Genomic DNA, 14,836 nt, shown 5'->3' with positions numbered 1-14,836 from the left:
AGTGCTGCAATGAACACTGTGGTACATGTCTCTTTTTGAATTATGGTGTTCTCTGGGTATATGCCCAGGAGTGGGATTGCTCACTCATATGGTAATTCTATTTTTAGTTTTTTAAGGAACCTCCATACTGTTCTCCATAGTGGCTGTATCAATTTACATTCCCACCAACAGTGCAAGAGGGCTCCCTTTTCTCCACACCCTCTCCAGCATTTGTTGTTTGTAGATTTTCTGATGATGCCCATTCTAACTGGTGTGAGGTGATACCTCATTGTAGTTTTGATTTGCATTTCTCTAGCAATTAGTGATGTTGAGCAGCTTTTCATGTGCCTCTTGGCCATCTGTATGTCTTCTTTGGAGAAATATCTATTTAGGTCTTCTACCCATTTTTTGATTGGGTTTTTTTTTTTTTTTTAAATATTGAGCTTCTTAAGCAGTTTATGTATTTTGGAGATTGATCCTTTGTCTGTTGATTCATTTGCAAATATTTTCTCCCATTCTGAGGGTTGTCTTTTTGTCTTGTTTATAGTTTCTTTTGCTGTGCAAAAGCTTTTAAGTTTCATGAGGTCCCATTTGTTTATTTTTGGTTTTATTTCCATTTCTTTAGGAGGTGGGTCAAGAAAGATCCTGCTGTGATTTACGTCAAAGAATGTTCTTCCTATGTTTTCCTCTAAGAGTTTTATAGTGTCTAGTCTTACATTTAGGTCTTTAATCCATTTTTAGTTTATTTTTGTGTATGGTGGTAGGGAGTATTCTAATTTCATTCTTTTACATGTAGCTGTCCAGTTTTCCCAGCACCACTTATTGAAAAAGATGATGTCCATTTCTATTTAAAAACATGCAGATTAATTCAGATGGTGAGTATAAAAAGGTATGAATCATGTAAAACTCTCAGGGCAGAGCAGCCCAGGCAGAGAGAACAGCAGAAGTAAAGGCCTTGAAGGGGCAATGAGCTTGGCAGATGGGAGTGACAACAAGAAAGGACTGTGGGAGCAATGAGGAACACGTCCCAGAGACTGGGGGGACTTCGTAAGGCTTTGTGAGCCCTCATCAAAATTTGGGCTGTATCAGAATGAGAACAGAACTCTTGGAAAGAAACATTTTGGAAGGAAAATGATACAAACTGAACTGTGTTTGGAGGTGGCTCTGACTGCACTGTGGAGAATGGACAGTACAGGGCAGGAGCAGAAGCAGGTCAACAGACCAGAGAATTATTGAGAGGAAAGTTAGTGTAAGTTGTGATGAGAGTTCTTATTTTAATTTTTTTCCAATTTTTAGTACAATTGTAAGAAATATGGTCCTGTGCAGCTTTTTTGAGATTCCTTTTTAAAGAAGTCTGTTGCTAAGCAGGTTGCTATGGAGACTGAGCAAAGCCAGGAAAAAAATGACTTCAGTATTTTATGCAGACTTTATTTAAATACCAGCAAAGGGGAGCCAGGAGTAGTTTAATCCCCCAAAGGAGAAAAATGTATGAGTTAGAAAAGGTCAGAGAAGGAGCTTGTGCGTGTATATGTGAGTGTGAGTGTGTGTGTCAGTATGAGTGTATGAGTGACTGTGAGTGTATGTGTAAGCAGCTGTGTGTGTGTGTGTGAATGTGTGTGTGTGTGAATGTATGTGTGTGTATGTTTTGGATGTATCTGTTTTAACCACTCCCAGAAGAAAGATTATTGGTGGCATGCCTCTGGGTGACTAACAGAATAATTTGTCTAGAAAGGAGATGTAACGCTTGATTCAAGAAAAGTTAGAACTAGTCAAGATCCCATTGGCTGATCAGAAAAGTAAGTAAAAATAGGAAAATTGAACTCATTTGGGGAAGAAAGCAAAATGTAGTAATAGGAAGGTCTATCTCTCACTAGAGATGGTTTAGAATAGTGTAAAGACAAACCTAGACTTTAAAATTAGACAAAAAATTCAGTACCCACTTAAAAGCTATGAGACCTTGGGAAAGGTTCTTAAATATTTATAAGCTTTGGTGTCCTCGATTGTAAAATAAGTGGAAAAGTTTATTTTGCTGATGCTAGCTGAAAATGTTAGTGGCTCCTCCAACAAATTCATTCTCTCCTTCCATAGTCAGCAATATTTGGGAGACAGCTGCCTAATTCAGGTCTATGTTTCTCAGCTTCCCCCTGAGTCCTTGCTCTCTTCCCCCTCCCTTGATTCCAAGTTTGGTCATGTGAGTTCTTCTGGCTAATGGAATATGTGTATGTCACCTCCCAGGCAGTTTTTAAGAAGCAGTTGTGCTACCACACATGCTCTCTCTTTCCTACTGGCTGACTAAATGTGGAGGATGCTGAGAACTTAGAGGAAAGAGCAACGACAAAATGGAGGAAGCCTGAGTTCTAGACTCACCCCATGTAGGAAAGAAAATCACTTAAAAAGATCAAAGATGGGACAATTTAGATGTGTGTAAATAAACTTTAATAAGTCACTGAATTAGTAAGCTACTAAAATTTGGGCGTTGTTTATATTGCCAATACATGTGCTTATTATGAACACTGCAAATGATCCATAGTCCATCATTTAGCAATGCATGTTTGATATATTAAATGTATTAGTTTTATTACCTTGCACAAATTACTTAACCTCTGAGTCTTAATTCACTCATGTGTAAACCATGTCTCCCCTAAATATTTTCTTTTCCACTCTGAATATCCCCAATTCTGTTCATCATTCTTCAAATGGAGGAGTTTTCAGATCTTGCATTATTTTTTTTTTTAAGTTTTTAGGTTGGTTAATGCTCCTCTTAAAGGGTACCACTCAGACTTAAACACATTATCATAAACAAGTCTAGTATAGTGGGATTATAACCTTGTCTGTGTTAAATATTAGACATCTGTTGTAGTTAAATATCACATGGAAACAGGTGAAACCAGTGTCTCTCTACTTATTAAGATAGTAATGAGCTGATGTGTATAAGAGAGCCTATGCCTTTGTTTTGTACTGATGCAATCATATCCTGGGACCAGAATATGAATATCATTGTATTTGTCTTAACTCATTGTTTTACCATGGGTATCACCCATCACATTAACTATGTTTTCCAACTTTGTGTTATCTCCAAATCTGATAAACATGGCTCCTGTATCTTTTTCCAAGCCATTATTAAAATGCTGAGCTGAAAGGCCAAGTTCATTATATTTTCTTCTGGAGGACAGTTTTAAATATACCAATAAATAGTCACATTTAAAAATATATATTTCCAAACAGCCATCAATCATCTTTATACTCAGAAAGTGATTTTGATATGTTGATGAATTTCCACTTTTTATATTCCTAGGTAATTTCAACTTCCTATTCACCCATCCATAACTAATCCACTATTTGGGGCCTATCTGCTTGAGAAGCAGATGCAGTCAACAAACATTTAACAAAGTAGTTCTCAAAGGGCAAGTCTCACTTTCAAAGGGGTGTTTTAGAAATTTGAGAGTATTTTTTCATTGTCACAATAATTAGGGGACCCCTTAGAATTTAGGGTATAGGAATGACCAGGGATGCTGTATATACTTCAATGCACAGGCCTGTCCTGCACATTAGATAAGTAACTCACATCCGGCAACTATCAAATATCCTGTGGGAGAGTCATGTAGATGAATAATCTCTATATAATATCTGAGCTTATGTCCTAACTCTATTTTGCACGAAAATATAAACACACATATACACACACATTTTCTCTGTTTTAACTACACAGAATTTTTCAGAAATGCCATTATGCTAATCAGCAAAAAGTACTTTCTTAGTAAATCTATCAAGACTTGATCACTTTTTTGGAAAAGCGCATCATAAATTGAAATAATCTTATTAAATTTAAGTTTCCATACAACACTTCCATGTCATTCTGCACTTTTAGTTGCTGCATCCACACTATGTCTATGTATATATACACTGAGTCTATATATTAGCTTATATTTCAACTAACAAAGATAAAAATGTAAATAATATTCAAAAGTTTTCTGTTTTTCATGTAGTTTTCATAAGTAAATGCAAGTGTCTAACCACTTATTATGCCTTCTAGTGTATTCATGCCTTATCCTTTACTAATGATACACATGCTATTTTATGATAAATTGGTTTCTTCTGATGTTTTTCTTTTTATTAGAGTTAGGATATAATATTGATTTTTTAAAAAATGTGTGTAAATAGATTTTATTATTTAAATTTCAGGACATTAAATGGGATATTTCATATTATTTGTTACAAAAAGGGAGGAGTTAGGTCTGATAGGATTAAAAACATCAATTTAATATTTTATATATATAAGGAATTCTGTGGCTGATTGGTGGAGACTAGATAAAGAATAAGAAATAGCTCTGGTTTAAGGAAGAAAAGAATAGATTAGAAACAGCTATGTAATAAACACAATGATAGACATATGAAGAAAGTACAAAAGACACACAGAAAGGAAGCACCTAATTCAGTCCTGAGCATGTAGCAGGTGCTCTCATTGCCGCTTGACCCTCATCATTCCTTTATCTGCTGACAGGTTCTTACTGCAAGCACTTGTGATTTTTCTGCCTCTGGACATTCTCTGATCATCTTTCTTTGAGAATGTTCACCCCATGCTCAGGGCAGGCTGGAAGGACAACCAAGATAATGGCCTATTCCCTCGCAAGAGCAGTTCTCAAGCAATGAGGGAAGAGAGTTGGTGCATACATATCCCAGCTTCCTCATCCCTCAGGTGGGATTCTGAGGCATTTTCTACGCAATTTCTCAGAGATTCCCAACATGATTGAGCCCCAGCTTCCCACAGTGATAACTTGCTTATTAATTTTCCTTGTATCAGCTTCCTTACCTCCCACACATCATTTTTCCACTTCTGTTTTATATCCTGGATTCACCTCCCAAAGAAACTGCTTGAATGAAAGTCCTCATTTTAGGGTACTTCTGGGTAAGCTCAACTTAAGACAGGTTGTAAATTTCATTTGCATGTTTGCTCTGAGATCCATTCCCTACCTCCCCCCTGATCTGCTTTGCATCTCAGGGAACTAACTTTCCCAGGCTCCCCTTGGCAACTGACATCTGGTTGGTGTGGGCAATGGAAGTCACTGGTGGGCAAGGGCAAGAATAGAGGAGAAGGCAAGAGATTTATATATTTCTCACTCTGCATGATGGCATTTCCAGCAGCAGCTGTGCTTTCTCTGGTTCAACTCCCAAGGAGCAGTCTGTCATCAGGTCCCACCTGGCAGCCCATAGCATGGTTCTAGCTTTTGCAGGACAATCCCAAATCCTAGTCTCTGATAAACCACCAGTTTCTTTTTCACTTCCAGCATGATGTATCTAGGAAATTCAAACAGTTTAGTGTTGTTGGAATACTCAGTGTAAGATGGTGAATGACAGGAAATGAGCTAGAAAAGTAGGAAGCAGTCAGATGAAGGAGGATGTCAGATGCATTTTATGGAGTTTATCCTGTAAAGTAAAATTTCCTGAATTCAAGTGCTGTCTCTTACTTATTTTTTCTTTTGGAAAACCCTTCATAGTGTTGAGTTATTCAACTGTATGTGAATCCTTACTTTTAAATTACAAGACAGTTTTTTTCATATATTTTAGTCTGTATATTTCTTTGGGCAACAAAATTATTCCCTACACCAGGGACAATACAATGTAATGAGGCAGACATCACACTGGGGGTTAGGAGATGTGAATCATAAAACCTGTCCTCCCACTTTGGGATGATGATGACATAAACAAATTTTTTAAAAAAAGAACAAAAACCACTGAAGATTACTTCAACATATGCATAAATAGCTGCCCTCAAAATGCTTCTTAATTCTTGCTACTTTAAAGAAAATTACAGGCCAAAATTCAGATGTATATGGGTCTAGACACTCTGCCTTAAATGAGTTACTACTTCTTATCTTTTCAGTGAAAACAAAATCTAAAGACTGTACAAAGACTACCTGTATTAACACAATTCAGGAAACTAAGTTAATTGCTTTTCTTCCTGGTTCCTTCTTCCCAACACTAAAAAAGAAGGGTAATACAAAGAATGGTTGCCATGATAAACCATGGAATACTAACTGCCAAAGCTTAATACAAACAGGTAGCAACAATTTTGTGCTTCTCTATGTTTTCAGAGGTCTGATGAATTCATTATAAGGGTTGATAAATTAGCTGAAGCTTAATTTATTTTAATCAATATATTAAAAAATGAAAAAGAAGAAAACCTCTAAAACCACTGTTGTTATTTTATTTCCAAGCCCCATCCCCATAACCAAATCTCAACAGAAGTCATGATAAGTTAGGGAGCAAAGTAAAGCAACTTTGACAAAAACTGCATTTGATTGATGTGGACACAGAGAGGGGTAAGCACAGCTCAGCCATTTCTAGAGACGCTTCAAGTGCTTTCAAGTCTTCATATCCTACTGCACACTAAACTTCCTTAGTTACAAAAAAAATGCTTTCCTTTGTGGGAAATTGGCAATTTCCCTGGCATTGCAGTATGACATTTTCCCCAATAGGCTGTCAAAAACTAGGGCACTGAATTGTAATTTTTGCCAAGTAGTTTCCCTTTTGACTTATAAAAACAAGTGATATTTCATCCTTCTTTACTGGAGTCACTTAAATGCAACATAAACTCAACTCTATGGGCTCTATCAAAGTGATACAAATTTGAAGAATTCAAGGAATACCTATTATTTCCTTAATTCCAATAACTATTTTCTGCTGTATTGCACTGTGTGACTTCTTTGCTTCAAAAGCAATTATCATTCTTTAGCCATAAAGAACTACTCGAGGGACATGCCACTACATGATCCCCATGTATTCTGTAATTTAGAGACTGCCATGATTCTAAAACTGAAGTACAGTTCGAAAAAAACCCAGTCAAGGGGATAGGCCAAGACTTCTAAATACCACATTTTTAAACAGGCTCATTGATTCCTGAGAGGTAGCAATTTGCCACCATATTTATAACTTTCATTAAATTGAAATCTAATAAGATTTTCAATTAATCAAAAAAGAGTTTATTGATCTCCTGTATCATGTAGCTTGTGTCTGACAGGCTTGGCTGTAAATCCTGGCTTTAGTTACCATCTTTACAATGCTGAAAGAAAACTCTAAATTTCCTTGAGTCTTAATGCCCTCATATGCAGAATATTGAAATACTGATTTCTTCCTTAAAGTAATGCTGTGAAGATAAAATTAGATAATTCTGTGGAGTCATATTCTGGATATATTTCTTTTTCTTATGTGATTTCAAGTACAAGTACTTGGCGGAGTTGCCGTGGGGAAGGATTTTAAATAGTTTGGGTGATTGCTATGGACTGAATGTTTGTCGCCTTCCCAAATCCATATGTTGAAGTCTTAATCCCCAATGTGATTATATTTGGAGGTGGGGGACTTTGGGAGGTAATTAGGTTTGGATGAGATCATGGGGGTGGAGCCCCCATAGTGGAATTGAAGGCCTTATAAGGGGATAAAGAGTCCTGAGTTCTCTCTCTTCACCATGTGGAAACCAGGAAGAAGGCTGGAACTAGAACCTGACCATGCCATCACCCTGATCTCAGACTTCTCAGTCTCCAGAACTGTGAGAAATAAATGTTTGTTGCTCAAGCCACCCAGTCTATGGTATTCTTGTTATAGCAGCCCGAGCTGACTAAGACAGTGATGTTACCTAACATCCACTCAGTGAGCAAATGTCCTAGAGCAAGCACAAAAAACTGCTGTTTCCTGGGATTAACCCAGTTTCCACTTGCCTTGCACATTTTGAGCATCTAACAGCACAGTGTTACTCTAGAGTTAAAAGAAATATATTTTTCCTAATGTGACCCTTAAATGAAAGCCAATCACTTCATTACCTGCCCAACTCAAGAAACAGCAATCTGTTTCCATGATAAACAACAACAACAAAAATTGGTTGTTTTGGCCCTACTATGAGATTCGATGACTGATTTTGGAGAGACAACAGTGAGCAGCAGCTGGGAGCTAGACCGGGATCGAATCCTGGTCACGGCAGTGAGAGCGCCAAATCTCAACCACTAGACCATTAGGGCCAGCAGACAAAGTCTCGGTCCCAGTTCTTGTCTGCCTTGAAAAAATGTTTTTTGACAAGGAGACAGTAGGTAAAGAGGAAAGTAGGGTGTTTATTAGAAAAGCAGAGGACATGCCACCTGATGCATGGGCGAGCTGAAAGAGAAGTAGCACCTTTGGGAAGTTTAAATCATTTATAAGGGGGCAGTCTTCCGGGTTTTTGTTTTCCTCTGACCAATCGTCTTGCTTTGACCCCATGGCTGATTTGCCTCAGGGCCCTCCCTTATGTGTGTGCACATCCTTTAGCCAAGATGGATTCCAGTGCAAGGGCCTTTGAGGGAGTTACCACAACTTATTATGGTCTGGTGTCCCCTCCCTTTAGACCCCTGAGGAGCCTTTCTGTGAACATGCAGTCGAGGTCTCCCTGACCCCAAGCATGAGAAATATGTGACCTCTTGATCTTTTACCAAAGCAGTGCTTAGCCCATCTCTGCCCCTGCCATTACTGTTATCTTAAAGTGTCCACAGGAGACCAAGTTCAGAGATTTACCCTGTCCCTGTTGTATTTCTATCTTGAAGTATAAACAGGAGACTGGCTGTAAATGTTTAACCTGGAGCCCATCTATCCCCTTCCTCAAGAAATATGAACAGGAGGCTAGTTGTAAATGTCTGGCCTGGAGCCCATCTATCTCCTGCCTCATAACTATTTATAAAGTAATAACATATGAGATTTCTTTTTGCCTTTCCTGGAGAATCAGGTAGGATTCATGTTGTAAGGAACAGAAAAACCAACTCAAACTCCTTAAGCAATAAGAAAATTGGTTCCTACTCCTAGATTAGGGGTGACTCAGGACTCAAACAATATCCCTGAGACACAGGTCTTTCTCATCATTTCATAGCTCTGCATTTTCAATGTTGGGCAGGTTCATATGAAGGTCCTTCCTTCTTCGTCCTCAAAAGGCTCTTGAAGCTACAAAAATAGGAATTCAAATTTTCTCATGGCTCAAATCAAAGCTCAGGAATTGTGTCCTGGTTGTTTTTGTGTGGGTCATATGACATCCCTGAATCAATAACTGTAGCCAAGGGGATGGAATTCACTGATTAGTTTAATTCAATCAGGACCCACTTTGGAGCTGTGATGAGACCAGTCCCATCCAAATTCCACATGGCTGGAAAATGAGGGATTATACTAGAAAGGCAACTTGATTCAGTTTTGGTGGGCTGTATGTTTCTAGAAAAAGAAATTATCTATATATCTATAACTGAATCACTTTGCTGTGCCGCAGAAATTAACACAACATTGTAAATCAACTATACTTCAAAAAATAAATTAAAAGAAAAGAAAGACAACTTGATACTGGGTAAAAGACTAACAAATAATCACCATGTGTGCTGACTTTATAATCGAATCCTCACATAAAATGTGATTCCACAGGAACCATGTAAAAATATCTCTCCTTGTGCTGGGCACACACATGTTAATGTCTCATCTGCTCTATTGTCTTTACTGTAATTGGATTTCTTATCTTATGTTAGGTCCAGAAGAGGATACAAAGAAAGTTTGGAGGTTCCCCCAGAAATTAAAATAGAACTACCAGGGAAGTCCCTGGTGGTCCAGTGGTTAGGACTCTGTGCTTCCACTGCAGGGGACACGGGTTTGATCCCTGGTTGGGGAACTAAGATCTTGCATGTCATGTAGTCAAAAAAAAAAAAAAACCAGAACTACCATATGATCCAGCAATTCACTTTTGGGTATTTATCAAAAAAAAAAAAAGCAGTAACTCAAAAAGATATATGCACCAACCCCCCTTATTCATTGCAGCATTATTTACAACAGCCAAGATAAGGAAACAGTCTGTGTCCATCCATGGATGAATGGATTTAAAAAATGGATAAAGATATATGTATATATATATATATATATATACACACACACACGTAGATACATAATGGATTATTATTCAGCCATGAAAAAGAATGAAATCTTTGCCATTTGCAACAACATGGATGGACCTCTAGGGCATTATGCTAAGTGAAATAAGTCAGACAGAGAAGGACAAATATTATATGATATCTCTTATATGTGGAATCTAAAACAAAACAAAACACCAAGATCATAGGTACAGAGAATAGATTAGTGATTGCCAGAGGCAGGGGGTGGAAGGTGGGAGAAGTGGATGAAGGAAGTCAAAAGGTGAAAAGAAAAAAATGCAGTTGAAGTAAAACAGACACAGAAATTTTGAATCATATTCAAAATACCGACTCTCTATATATGTTTACATTTTAAAAGTATAAAAAAAAATCTGCCCTCAAGGATTGGTCTTCATAAAAAAAAAAAAAAAAAAAGAAAGAACAATTTGTGACAGTATTAAATTATGTGCTAAATTGAGTAGTACAGATATTGAATCATTTTAAATTTCTGGCTTTGCAGCGCATTATGAATAAAATATTCTATCTCACTGCCTTACATTTTATAAAAATGTTTTTGAAACATGGTGGGTTTCACAGTGCAATTCCAAAGTCAGATTGAGGATGCTATTTTATAATAACACAAATTTTAGAGATAAGCAGATCTGAGGTTGAGTTTACTCATTTAACCTTCCTGAGATTATTATAGTAGAAGTTATAAATATCTACTTGCGGAATATCGGGAGGATTAAATGAGGAGATGCACCTAGCACACTACCAAACACAAAACAAATAATAAATAACCATTATTGTTATTACCATAATGTGTGCCTGGCAGTCTCATTTGGCTTTCAAACAGTCTCTTCCATAGAGGCAATAAGGACCATATAAATATAATAGTTTGACATTTTGTGATGAACCAAAGCTGTTTCGCTACACACACACACACACACACACACACACACACACACACACTGCTTCTCTGCAGAGTTGGTCACAGAACAGCTCATGGATGGAGATGCTGGGAGTTGCGGTCTGCAAAGTCAACACTCAAGCACAGGAAGGAACGTTGCCCACCCTACGGCATTCTGCTTCATCCTGCCCCCGTCCACACACATAATTTGCATGAGTAGGTGGTATCACCCCCTTAATCAAGTGTGACTCATTTCCTTCCCAATATATGAATCAAAAAAGAATAGAACATGACCAGACCCCCAGGCATTAGCCGGGTAACGCCATTCTTCCAAGAAGTTAAAGAAATACATGTCAAACATTCAAGTGGCTTGTCGAGAAGGAATTTTCTGTTTAATGGAGCCATTCTGTCATTCTTTCCAAAACTGTCGTGGAACTGCTGATAGAAATTCAGAAGAATTTTAGCCATTGAAGCAAAACAAGTCAATCACAAGGGAAGAACCAAATGTCACAAAAGGTCTCCTTCCTTCTGAAAGGTCTTCAACTCAGCTATTCAAAAATGTGGCTCACTCCCTCAGCAGTATCCTCTCCTAGCTTTTCTGTGTTTGGGTGTGATTTCTGTCTTTGCTAGCAAGCTGGAAATAGCCTCTTCCCTCCAACGTGTGCATGTGTTTGTGGGGATGGAAAGAGAAAGGAGGAGAGAAGTAAAAAGCAAATGGAGGCAAACGTGGGGCAGGCATCTCCCACGAGTCCCCGGCTTGCAAGGGTGCATGGGCCCACTCAAGCCTGAGCTCTCCACGCAGGTCTCCCCCCTTCCTCTGGCCGCCGGCCTCATGAGTCATGACCAGAAGAATCTCCACCCTTCTCTGTAGGCGACTAGGAGACTGTCTGGGCTAGAATCAAATAGACAGTCAACTGCTGCAGTGAACAACCCCTACTGTAAATTCTTGTGTGCTCGTTACCTCCAGAACAGCTCTTGATATTTTATCAATTTATTCACTGAAGGAGGAGAAGTATCATCAGGAAAACACATGGGATCTTGACAAATTTCTTCCTTCATTGCCTGCCCGTGCTGAAAGTGCCATCTTTTGAAAGTGTTTACGTTTTTTTTTAGTACATGAAAACGCTCATCTGCACCTTCCCCTGGGGACTCTTCCTCCTCATCTCCCTTCTGTTTTAAGTTTGATTTCTTCTTCTAGAGTTAGGTATAATTCATGGAACTGTGTTTACAAAGGTGAGTTTCTTTCAAGTCAGCCACAGCTCACTAGTCCAGGGGCCAACTTGAACATGGGTAAGGGAGGCTATGGGTGTCCCTAGGAGAGGAGGCAAGAACTTACCCACAACTTAAGAAGAGATGTCCCTGAGATAACTTACTCCCCATCACTGATGTCTGTATCAGCTGCTGACTTAGAATTAGATTCCACTCGGTGTTCACACTTATGGGGGTGGAGAAAGGGATTGGGCAGCCAAGAGTTATTTGAATGATTCAGCTACAGTCACCAAACTGTGCTAGGTGGTTACCAAGCAACAGTCTCAAAAGCCTCCTGGCAGCTCTCTTCAGGATCTCTCTTCCCTTTGCAGTCAACCCTCCTTTGCTTAGCCTGTACTTTCTGCCTATAATGTCTGTCCCCTTCTGCTCTTGCTGAATTTCTATTCACCCTTCATGACTTTCCAAGTGCCATCTCCTCTCTGAAGCCCTTCACTGCTCTGACATTCTCCATGGGAGAAAGAACAGGAGTGGAAATTAATCTAATTGACTCAGATCATCTTTCTGAGCCACACAAGCACACAAGTTAGAGGTCTCTAGCCTCCCCCCACTTTGGTGTATATGTCCACTATTTTTCTCCACTGGGATAAGGTTAAGATTATGGTACCAACATGGAATAAAACACGGGCATTTAGGCAATCGGGTCTGTTTTATAAAGGATGAAATATATCTCATAGAAAAGGCAATATAAAATCTCTTCTCCCTAACAGCTCTCAAGCCTGTGCTCTATTCCCAGGGCCAAGTTGCCTCCTGACTGGCAAATAAGAAAAATATACCTCAAATCAAGGTATTTTATAGAGAAGTATGTGACAAAATATGACTAAAAATAAACAAATCAATAAATGCAACTAATGGAAAGTGAGGGCTTGTCTATATCTTATCACTTCTAATGAAAAATATTTCCATTTGGGTTTCACTTTGTACCTTTCCAGGGAGGTTTAATGTACATCTCCTCATTTTTAGTGGGCATAACATAATCTCTGGAGTCCAAAGGACTAGGTTTTAGTCCCACTTCTGTTATTATTTACTATAAAGATTTGGCAGAACTATTTTATCATTTTAAACTTCCTTTATCAGTAAAATGGAAATATGAATACTAGTTAACATTTATTAAGCATTACTATGCACTAAGCATTGTGCTATATAAGCTCTACATATGCTATTTCATTTAATACTCGTAAGTACCATGTGGCTAGCCCCGGTTTATAGATAGGGAAGATCATAATAATAATTGCATTTATCACAAACATTGATTGAAGGGCCCTTTATACTTGAGGTAGATACTATTATTATCATTTATTAACAGATTAGGCACAGAGGCACTAAGAGGGTAATAGTCTGCTCAAGTTCATACAGCTTTTAAGTACAGAGCTCGATTCCAACACCAGTCTCTCTCTAAAGCTTGTGCTTTTAACCAGAATGCACCAGTGACCTAAAAGTTTCTGCTGCTGAGCTGCCTCATGCGTTTCTTGGGAGGAACCAATAAGACTTTAAAAATGAAAAGGTCTGAATGCTGCAAATCTCTATAACAGCAATGGGAAATGCATGGCTTCTGTGTCACCAATTTCTATCAATATCTCCCTCTGTCCACTAAAGAAATTGTTAATTGCAGGTGTCATCAAGCTATGGCCCTGCAGTGAGCCAAATTCTGCCTCCTGTTTATATAAATAAAGTTTCATTGGAACACAGTCACGCCCGTTTCTCTATGTACTGCCTTGACTGCTTTTGGGCTGCAATGGCAGAGTTGAGTTGTTGCAACACAGATCGTATGGCCTTCAAAGCCTAAAATATTTACTATTTGGCCCTGTACAAAAAAATTGGCCAACCCCTGGATTAGAGTATAATTTCCTACCAACCAATACATAGTTTCAGAGTCATTATCAACAAATTGCTCCTGGCACCCCCTAAGATTGATTGAAATTTGACAAACAAATAAAACTGTTAGGTATTCCTATGATTTAAAATATCATTTATCATTACTACTAAATCAAACAGAGAAACTGAATCATTTATAAATCAATGGACACATTGATTTATAAATAAGGTCACATTTGGGAAGTCAGGTTTCTTGTTTCTTGGGCTTCTTAAACTTGGGGTGGAAAGCTCTCTTCTCTAACCATGGAAATCGATTAAAGAGTTCCTACCCAGGGTTAGGTTCGGGTCAGAGTAGGGATTACTGAGTAACCCACGTACTCATTCCATTATTTCTGGTGATCCTTCTGTATGTGGCCTCTGCAGACTTCAATATCACACTATGACTAACTCTGCCACCTACATGAACCAAGTCTGATTCACCAAATATCTAAAACAAAAGGAAAAATGCAGATGAGAAAGGAGCTACCTGAAAACCTTCAAGGGAAAGCAGTGTAGAGAGAATGAAGGGGGTGGGGTTGGGTATGTTGCCCATTCTGGTACATTCAGAAATTCTATTTCATGTCAACGTCAAATCTCATTATCTCGTTCCCAAAGGCCAGGCACAAAAATGACCAGAGCACACCTATCTTAACCTTGGGAGGGACGATTTTTAAAGTGCATGACTTCAGCCATATACAGAGTAAGCTGAAGAGCAGCAATGAAGCCTATATACAACAATGCCCAGTAGCTTATCTTAAGGAAATATTGTGCATGCAGATTTCCAAGACACCCACACCTCGGAGATAATGCCAATGAGTTAATCAAATAGTTTTCTGCCTGAACAACTGTGATACCTAAAGCTGCTAGGAACATCATTTTTAGACATCCGTGGGAGGGATTCTTTTTGTAATTCTGCATTTCTTTAACTCCC

This window comes from Eschrichtius robustus, chromosome 3 (genome assembly GCF_028021215.1).
Source record: "Eschrichtius robustus isolate mEscRob2 chromosome 3, mEscRob2.pri, whole genome shotgun sequence".
Lineage (NCBI taxonomy): Eukaryota > Metazoa > Chordata > Mammalia > Artiodactyla > Eschrichtiidae > Eschrichtius > Eschrichtius robustus.
This window is presented reverse-complemented; position numbering follows the sequence as displayed.